Source organism: Rattus norvegicus, chromosome 14, assembly GCF_021556685.1.
Source record: "Rattus norvegicus strain SHRSP/BbbUtx chromosome 14, alternate assembly SHRSP_T2T, whole genome shotgun sequence".
Lineage (NCBI taxonomy): Eukaryota > Metazoa > Chordata > Mammalia > Rodentia > Muridae > Rattus > Rattus norvegicus.
Window position 1 is genome coordinate 76,586,992 of NC_141547.1, and position 10,596 is coordinate 76,597,587.

Here is a 10,596-nt window from a genome sequence, read left to right on the forward strand (position 1 = left end):
CTGCTCTTTCATTTCAGATGTTAAACAGGACGGCTTCAATGTGCAAAGTCTTGCATGTACTACTGGTATAAGAGTGGCGTTGCCTATGGTACAGGCACTGAATTCTACCAGGGTATTAGACACCTTGCCAGAAATGCAAACCCTGATTTGAGCCCGCACAGCCCTTCTGATTGGCTTCAGTTCACAGAAGAGTGATTTCCTACCAGGCCCCCATTGGCCCTGTGGGCTCTCCAGGAGGGGGATTTTTTTTTAAATTATTTTTAGGTATTTTCAGAGAATTTATTAACAGAGTCCTAGTTGTTTGACAGCTTCCCTGAGGCAGTGGTAGCACTGCTATCTTTGGTTCAAATCAGCAGCCCTGTACTTGATACCACATAACACTGGGAAGAAGGACCATGCTATTTCAAAAGTGTGGATAATCTCATTGCTCCCTTGCCCTAGGGAGAACTGAGCTTGAGGGAAACATTGGCCAAGAGAGGGGGGGAAATGAGTTCCATTCAACAGTTTTTCTAACCAATTCATTACCTAATAGAAACGAGCTGGCATCCTCTGCAGGGTTCCTCTAGTCGTTCCCTTTGATGGTTCCCAGTTCAGACATTTTAGGATGAGGTGGCATGCCTGGAACGTTCGATTTCATTGACCACAGCACTGTCACCACAGTAGAAATAGAACACAAGCCACCTGTCGATAACAAGAAAATGTATGGTCACTTATGACTGCCAGCACCTTTAAAATTCTTCAGTGTTTTCAGTGTGCTCAGATTATTGTGCTTTTGTATAATTTAGGAATCTGGAGTCTCCATATTTCAACTGTGATGTTCAAATTTTCAACTATAGCAAGAAGCAATTTTGTCAAAACGCCGAAGTGTTTAACAGAAAGTTGTTTGGCATTTGTTTCCATCGTAAATCGTCACCACACCCACATTTCGAAGTGAGGCTCTAAGGATCCTGTACTCTGCTGGCCCATCCACACTCAGATGGGCGTACTCTGACACTGGCATTTATACTTAAATACATGCTAAGCCTTTGTTTTAAAGTTGGTTAAGACATGGAGAAAAGAGAACGTCAATATTTAGCAGTACCAAAGTTGAAGATGCGTCCCTGATACTAATGAAATAATGTACCTCTGCTAGGGTTTATTGGACATTTGAATTTTCTGTAAATAACCAGATCTTTTGACCCTTTTACTAACTAATGAACTGTTACCAACTTGAAAGAAACTAAACTCCATATAAGACGTCCATAAAGTAAAAAAAATTCTAGGTTTTCCACCTAAATTGTGCAAACCCTGATATGAGTCTGTGATAGTGATGTTTGGCTCTAATTCACAAGAAGTACAGCTTTGAACGGCTATGGTGACTCCTGTCATGCCCAGTGGCCTTGCTGGAGATGTCTGCTGGATGTGCTTCACTTCCCCTGCCATACTCACCTACCTTGAAGTCAAGAGTGAGTTAATTACCTGAAAGCAATGTTAAATGGTCAAAAGCCAGCTTCCATACCACAGCAGGCACAAGTATAACCACCTCCCAGCTTTAAGGATCGGCAGCGATCCTTTCCAGAAGGATGTGAGCCCAGATTAGTTTCTATATGAAAAGTGTTTTAATCCTATTGGATGGGAATTCTCACAAAAGGCCATTTCAAGTAGATGTTCATCTTCTCTCTCTAGTGCCCAGCACCAAGTACTAGCAAGTCCAGGTTTCAATATGGGCCGTCACCCCATATATGCAGTATTGATCTATACTGGGTCTGTATGCAGAACCCATTTCAAAGTTTAGAAGAAATCAGTTAATACTGACCCATGAGTATAGGAAGCCTCTTTGTAGGAAACCCTCTATAGCATTGTGAAGCTGCCATTAGGGTCAGTTTGATCTTCCCTAAGCATTTGTAAATCAGTTGATCAAACCACAATGTCAGTGGAGGAACACTGTACACATCAAAGAAAACTGGCCATAGATGTAAATATGTCATCCCCATTTCCTGGGATGATTGGTTTGAAAATATAGTATGGATTAAAGAGGGCCAGGCCAATGACATTTTATAATTTATTTCCTTTATTTGGACTATAATAAAAAAAATGATAGATTACAAAATAAAAGCTGGAAAAGAAAAACATTCGCAAACAAGAAGGAATGTGCAGAAGGAAGCTGCCAAGTGCAAATTTAATATTTGAAAAAGTCATGTTATTCCCTCTGCGTCCAAATGAAATAAACGGTTATGGCAGGAATGTCCCCATTGCCCCTTCTCAATAGATGTCTAATCAATTTAGTCTGAGGTTAAAATGAATGCTTTATATGTACCCTAAAAAGTACAATAATCTTTAAGTGCAGAAGGCGATAGCTCGATGACATTTTCTCATATACGTGTGGCATTGTACTTGGCTCCCATGGCCCCCCAAAGCTCCACCAGCCCACCCTCTTGCTAGTCCTGTTCCTCTCCCATAAGTCCTCCTGCCACCGTGTCTTATGCGCACACACACTCTCATACTTTACCAGATTCCTCCTCCTATAGAAAATGGAACGTTCGAGTCTGGCCTTACTGTCATGTTACTGACACTTACTGTCATGTCCAGCTTTGTTCATTTTCCTTCGGGGGTACATCTCATTCTTCATGGCTGAGTGAGACCTCTCTGTACACGACCTACCTCCTTCGCTGTAGCCACTCAGCTGTTGGCTCCATGTCCTGGCTGTTGAGAAGAATGTGCGGTTTCTTCTGTTGTGTGCTGCTCTGGATTCCTTCCGGTACGTGCTCAAGGTGGGCTAGCTGGGTTGCTTGGCAGTTTCTTAAGTATTTGAGGAAGCTCCATTCTGATTTCCACATTCGCTGCACCAGTATGTATAAGGGTTCCTCCTTGGGCCATCTCCACTTGCTTTTGGTTTTTTGTTTGTTTGTTTTTTGTTTTCTCAGTGATCTTCATTCTGACAGGAAATGGCATCTCAGTGTCGTTCTAATTTGCATTTCCCTAATGGCTGAAGATTTTGAACATTATTTAAAATGTTTACTGCCCATTTGTATGCCTTCTAGTTGAGAACTGTCTAAGCCTGTTTTTGGTGGCATGGAGTGTATGTGTATGTGTGTGTGTGTGTGTGTGTGTGTGTGTGTGTGTGTGTGTGTGTGATTTAAGTTCTTTAGAGATTCTAATTTTTTTTCTGGAAGGTTCTATATCTGCCATTTTTTTTCAAAAAAACAAAAACAAAAACAAAAACCCTCTAAGTATTCTCAATCCAGTAATTTAAAAAGCAATCAACCCTTGGGTCAAGGATGTGAACAATGAAGTTCACATTCAGAGTCTCATTCTCAATGTGGAGGTAGGAGCTGAAGCTCGGGCCAGCATGAAGTGACGGGATGCAGATGTTCAACATGCTATACGCCGTCAGGATGGGCCAGCAAGGTTGTCTGTGGACAGGACGGCAGGCAGTGCAGGGTCAGGGTGGGCTCCACAATTCTTCATGTTGAGCCCATAGGCTCACAGGGAACATTAGACACTGTTGTCTAAAGAAAACTGGGGGTTCTGGACATCACCAGAGAGCTCCTGCTAGCTGATGCATATTTTCCTCTCCACTCTGCTGCTGTTTCCTTTGGCATGCAGAAGTTTGTTTTTATTTCGTGTAAGCTAGTCAGTCAGTTAGGATTATAGAGAGTCCTTGTCTGCACGTGTTTTCCTTTAGTAATTTCAAAGTTTTAGGTTTTATATTAAAGTCTTCGATGCACTTTGAACGGATTTTTGTTCAAGCAGAGAAGTATGGGTTTAGTTACGTTCTACATGTGGATACCTAGTTTCTCCAGCTTAAGGAACCTATGCTTAACCTCTTCCTCAATGGCTGGAGCTCTGTGGAGTGGTTTCCCGTCCTCTATCCTATATCCATTGTCTTTCACTACCAGTTCCAAGTCCTTCCATTAACTCGGCTCTAACCTAATTTGGGGTTGGGTATCCTGAAGCCCTTATCTCTGTCCTTTCATCTTGGTATTGGCTCAACTATTTGAGGGCTTTTGTGCTCCTTGATTTTAGCATCTTTGAATGGTTGTAGGAACAGTACTGTTGAAATTCTTCTCCATCTTGCTCACCTTCTCGTCTTACTCGTTGGCCTTCTTTTCTAGGTCTGGACTTGATTTCCTCACTTCACCTGCTTAGAAGTGCTTGGCCATTTTCACAAGTGAACTTTTGGCACTGTGCCCAAAGTGTCTCAGAATTCTCCTAATTAAGGAGTTCTATCTTCTTCAGGTGTCCTCTTGTGGTTTTGGTTTTGGTTTGAATTTCTTTTGCTTCTGTTGGCCTGTCCATCTCTTCAGTTTTATTTGAGGAGTTTCTTATTAAGTGGCCTAACTCTTGAGATTCACTGCCTACTACCACTCAGGAAAAAAAAATGTTATACCAACAAAACCTAATATATCAAAATACACTTAAACCAGAGCTCAAGAATATATTACCATAGCAAAAGAACAGAAATTGGCAAAAGAATGGTAAATTGTGAGATAAAAAGACTATAGGAGACTGGGGCAGCAGGGTTAAATAATATTGAAGATGGAGAAGAATGGAGGAGCGTTCTGAAGGGAACAAAGAAAGAGCAGGAAACAGAAAGAGGGGGAAGACCAAATTCCCCCCCCAAAAAATAACAAATCATATTTACAAATTAGATAAACCTAAGACGCAGAATAAAACCATGATACCTATTTTTTTGTTCAGGTAAGATAAAACCAAATTTCTACTAAAAATAAAAAGAAAGGGAGAAGGTTAAATGTCAGGCAAATATGAAAAAAAATGCATAAACCAGATCAAACAAAAGTATATAAATAAGAAGGAAAGTCACTTTTAAAACATAAGATAAGTGTTTTAAAGAAAAGAAGGCACAGGCTCTTTTCTGGCACGGTAGAGGCCCTGAGTCTGAGCAAAGAACTTTGGGCAGAGGGGTGCAAAAATGCAGAGCAATAAGACCTTTAACTTGGGGAAGCAGAATCATGCTCCAAGGAAGCACCACCAACAGCAGCAGCAGCAGCAGCAGCAACAGCAGCAGCCGCTGCCCCCACCAATACCTACAAATGGACAGCAGGCCAGCAGCCAGAATGAAGGCTTGACTATTGACCTGAAGAATTTTAGGAAATCAGACGAGAAGACCTTTACCCAACGTAGCCATCTCTTTTGGGCAATCTTCCCCCCTGACATCACTGAGAAAGAAATGAGGAAACTTTTTGAGAAGTATGGAAAAGCAGGCGAAGTTTTCATTCATAAGGATAAAGGCTTTGTCTTTATTCGCTTGGAAACACGAACCCCAGCCGAAATTGCCAAAGTGGAGCTGGACAGCAGGCCACTCTGTGGAAAGCAGCTGCGAGTGCGCTTTGCTTGTCATAGTGTATCCCTTATGGTTTGCAACCTTCCTCAGAACGTGTCCAACGAACTGCTGGAAGAAGCCTTTTTGGTGTTTGGCCAGGTGGAAAGGGCTGTAGTCATTGTGGATGACCGAGGAAGGCCCTCGGGGTAAGGCATTGTTGAGTCCTCAGGGAAGCCAGCTGCTCCGAAAGCTCTGGAAAGATGCAGTGAAGGCTCCTTCTTGCTAACCACATTTCCTCGGCCTGTGACTGTGGAGCCTATGGACCAGTTAGATGATGAAGAGGGACTTCCGGAGAAGCTGATTTAAAAAAAAAAAAAAAAACCCAGCAGTTTCACAAGGAAAGAGAACAGCCACTCAGATTTGTACAGCCTGGGTCCTTTGAGTATGCCATGCGCTGGAAGGCACTCATTGAGATGGAGAAGCTACAGCAGGATCAAGTGGACCGAACATCAAGGAGGCTCCTGAGAGGCTGGAGATGGAGATGGAGACGGAGGCAGCACGCCATGAGCACCAGGTTATGCTAATGAGGCAGGATTTGATGACTCGTCAAGAAGAGCTTCGAAGAATGGAGAAGCTGCATAACCAAGAGGTTCAGAAACGAAAGCAGTTAGAACTCAGGCAGGAAGGGGAACGCAGGCGCCGTGAGGAACAGATGCGGAGACAGCAAGAAATGATGCGACGACGGCAGCAGGAAGGACTCAAGGGAACCTTTCCTGATGTGAGAGAACAAGAGATACGGATGGGCCAAATGACTGTGGGAGGTGCTATGGGCAAAAACAATAGAGGTGCCATGCGCCATGCCCCCTGCTCCTGTGCCACCGGGTACTCCAGCTCCTCCAGGACCTGCCACTATGATGCCAGATGGAACCCTTGGATTGACCCCACCAACAACTGAACGTTTTGGCCAAGCTGCTACAATGGAAGGAATTGGAGCAGTTGGTGGAACTCCTCCTGCGTTCAACCGTCCAACTCCGGGAACTGAATTTGCTCCAAATAAACGCTGCCGGTATTAGGTAAAGTTGCATTGTCTAGTTTCCTGCAACCCTTAAAAGAAGGGCCCTTTTTGGACTAACCAGAATTCTACCCTGGAAAAGTGTCAGGCGTTCTTCTCAATAGATAGCATGCTTGAAGGCACAGGGGCAAGGGAAGGGTGCATTTAGCAAATCAAAGTCTGTGGTATAGTGCGTTATCACGTCTGTCTGGTGCATTCCTGAAGTATATTGATTATTGAGGGCCTGGAGAACCATAGGAAAATGGACTCAGAATTCCATTAATCTTGATCATTCTCTCTCTCTCTCTCTCTCTCTCTCTCTCTCTCTCTCTCTCTCTCTCTCTCTCTCTCCCTCAACCCCAGAGACACTGCCATGTATACCACAAAACCTAAACATCCTCCAATGACCCAGCCCAATTCCTCCATTCACTCCCAGGTGAGAATTCAGACAATGTCCACAGATGTTACACATACTTATGGTTCTGTTATATCTCATATATGACCCCTTCATGTCCTAAGGAAGACATTCTCTCTTAGAGGTTTTCATTTTAGTACACCTTAAAAGAAATCTTGTGTTAACTTGCCTCCCTCTTCTTCTTGCGTGAGGACTACACTTTCCTGTGTCTGCTGTTGCTGTCCACAGCTCTTCTTGATAGGCCTAGTACAGTCTTGGGAACAGGGCTGCTGTGTGTTAAAGGTCTGACAGTAGCTCTTAGTCTTGCCTATCTTAGGTAGCTACGCTATGCATTTTTATTGATGTACTATGATTTGTTCCTGATACCTTCAATTTGAAAATTTTTCTGAGACATGGAGCAGTAATGCAGCATCACCTTATTAAAATACATTTGAAGCCTAAAAATGAAAGAGAGAGAGAGAGAGAGAGAGAGAGAGAGAGAGAGAGAGAGAAGGAAGGAAGGGAGGGAGGAAGGAAGGAAGGAAGGAAGGAAGGAAGGAAGGAAGGAAGGAGGGAGGGAAGGAAGGAGCATTCAGGGAAATGGGCTGGAACAACTTTACGTGTCTTCTAAAATTTAAGTCTCTGTGGATGCAGGGAGCTGGGTTTGGGTTTATGAACCCTCGTGTTTCTGTGACTTACAGAAGCTACTCTACAAGAGCTGTTTTCACCTCAGGACCTTTCAGTCTCCTGTAAAAGATTTGGTCAGAGGGTGGGGTTAGGGGAAGCAAGGCAGTCAAGGTCTTTCAGCTCCCAAAGTCCTGCTAGTCCGCCCTGGGGAGGTCAATGTCTACCTAGGGGAAGTGTCCCAGATGCTTCAGATATAAGGAAAGCAAGGTAGCCCTAGGATCTGCAGGTTCATACCTGCCTTCCTCTAAGAAGAATCTAGGTATCAAGTTTTTCGGAAGTTCAGAGGACTCAGATTCCATAGCAGATAAGTAGCCCCAAGGCTGATCTGATAGCAATCAGGCTTGGGGTTATCGAAGTCCAAAGTTATTGTCAGCATCTAAGCATTGAGGGTGGGGCTGCTTCAATGACAGCCACGTCTCCCATCACTCACACTTTTTTTTTTTTTTTGTCTTAGCAGTGTCAGACCTCCCCTCCCTCCTCCCTGAAGCTATGGAAGTCTAACTTCAGATTCTCTGCCTTGTGAATACCATAGATCTGTTTACAACAAGTTTCTTCTCAAGATGGCTCATGGCCATGCTTACTGGTTTATGATAAAATGGAACTTTCCGTGCTGACCCTTCTCCTGTGAGAACCAGGGTTGGCCTGGTAGCACGGCCGGTTCTCTTCATCCATGTGGCCTGCCTTTCCTTCTGGAAAGGGCTTTTCCCTCTATGATTTATTTTATTGTTTATCTATCTGTGCATAGAGTAAGTGGGATATGTGCACAGGTGTCCTTGGAGGCAGGAAGAGGTATCAGATCCCTTGGAGCTGGAGTTACCGGTGGTTATGAACCTCCAGGAACAGGTACTGCAGATCCTGTACTAGGCCTCTGCTTCCCTTCCTCAACACACCCAGAGTCATGTGACCCTCCTCCTCTCTGCTCTGTGAGCTGCCCTCTCACTGAGTGATTCTCTAGAACTCTGCCGAGTAGGATCCATTTGTTTGTATTATCCCTACTCCCCCACTATAACAAATTAGCCAGCTCCTAGTCCACCACCTCACCCAGAAACCTTTGTTTTATATGTTTTATACAAACCAGAAGTCAGCATTTAAAAGAATATTGGAAGAGACAAACGGTATGCTCCTTCTTCAACGGAGAAGAAGCAGAAACACATACAAAAACAAGGGCAGGGAGGGGTAGAGTTGGAAAGTTATGATATTAACTTAATTTCTACGATCACTCTATACCTTTTCAGGTTCTTGTTTTCTTGTCAATTCACTCTGCTATTCTGCTTAACATCCCAAGAACACTTATCCATAGACATCTTGGTGGTCCTGAGCATAAGTGCAGTTTGTGGGACTTAGGTCACGCTGCCGGAATAGAGTGCACTTCTTCGCATCAGCTCATGGGTACGCGCATTCTGGAAGCTGGAAAATCCAAAATCAAGGCTGCTGGGAACAGATGGCTGTAAGGTCCAGTTTATATTTGGACAACAGGATGCTAATTGAGTCAAATGAGAGATACCTAAGACATGGCTGATAGTCTTGAGGGCAGCGGGGCAGAAATGACTGTTAGCAGGAACCCCAAGAAAATAGCAGTCATCTCTTACAAAACTGTTTTGGGCAGAGTGCTTTTTGTGTGTGATCTGTATAACTATTATATGGAGGTCATGAGTCTTCCTCCAAACCTTTGCCTTTACCTCCAAGTGGCCTGTATGCCGGTCTACGTGTGTGTCAGGGTACAGGTATACCAGGGTGAGGGTATGCCATGGTGCCTGCCTAATGGTCTGTGTAGAGGCCTCACCTGGAATGAATGAAGGGCATCTTGTCTAACTAAGACTCCCAGTTCTCTTCAAGCTTCCAGCTTCCCAAAGCTCTGCCACTTTCCTGGCATCAATACACGGACTCATAGAAGTACCAACAGATTTCGTATCACTGAGGCTGCATTTCCTGGGTCACAGACTGTACTTTCTTACTGTGACCTCTCATGGTGGGAAATGCAAATTGGCTCTCTGTAGTTCATGAGGATCCCCCTCCCTTGTAGTTAGAATACCTTCCAGATGTCTCATTCTAGGGCACTGAAGATTAGATTTTCAAAACATGAATGGAGGGGCCACCAACATTCAATGATTTTGTGCAGAAACTCTGTTTTCTACTACATGAGCCAATAGATGTTGAAAACCACACTCATATTTGAAGAGTGTTGAGGTTGGAAAATCCAAAACCCAAGCAGGCACAGGAATCCAGCAAAGCAAGATCTTTATTTGAATTAGGCAGCAACAACTGGCCAGTCAGGGACACAGGAGCTCACTGCATCTTTGAACGCTCATCTTAGTAAGTATTTAAGCAGATGACAGAAATGCATTGTACTTAGGTCACCACTGATCAATCAGGGCTGCGGAGCAGACTTGGGAGCTAAACCGTGACCCTGAACCCTAATGCTACAGTTTTTAAGCTCCAAAACCACAGCCATCTGTGCTAAGCTATCTAACCAATCAGGATTTAGAGTAGGGGTTTTCCTTATTGTGGCACATTTATCCTCCTCCCGTTGGTTGGGTTAGACAACTGTGGAAGGGCAACTTGCCTAGCATTCATGTTTCAACTAAAAAACAAGATAGTCAGTTACCCTACTGTAGCAGTTTGGATATGTGTGGCCCAGGAGAAGTGGCACTATTCGGAGGTGTGTCCTTGTTGGAGTAGGTGTGGCCTCGGAGGAAGTTTGTCACTGTGGATATGTGTAGGCTTTGAGGTCCCCACCCAGTGTGGAAAACAGACCACCCTCCTGGCTACCTTTTGGATTAAGATATAGAACTCTCAGCTCCTTGGGCAGCACCATATCTACCTGGACACTGCCATGCTTCCTGCCATGATGATAATGGCTCAAACCCCTGAAACTGTCAGCTACCACAATTAAATGTGCTCCTTTATAAAAGTTGACTTGGTCATGGTGTCTCATCACAGCAGTGAAACCGTAACTAAAACACCTATGTACATATGTCTCTTTCTGCCAAGCAGGATGTCAGTTACCAAGGGAGGTCTTGGGAACTTAAACTTTATTTGACCCGTATTCAAAATGGAAGTTTTAGTCAAAATGGCTTCAGTTTGGTTCCTTCTTATAAGAGGTTGCATAGCATTCTATAGTGTGTGACTTCAACCCATAAAAACCTCCTAAAGTGTGATTTCCCCCTTGTAAACATTTTTGAAAACTGGTGATTGCTAGAT

General features: G+C 43.9%; 1 pseudogene; it reads left to right on the forward strand.

The window, feature by feature from the left end:
• Window positions 1-4,912: 4,912 nt before the first annotated feature.
• On the forward strand, window positions 4,913-6,336 carry Nono-ps12 (non-POU domain containing, octamer-binding, pseudogene 12; annotated as a pseudogene).
• Window positions 6,337-10,596: the final 4,260 nt, after the last annotated feature.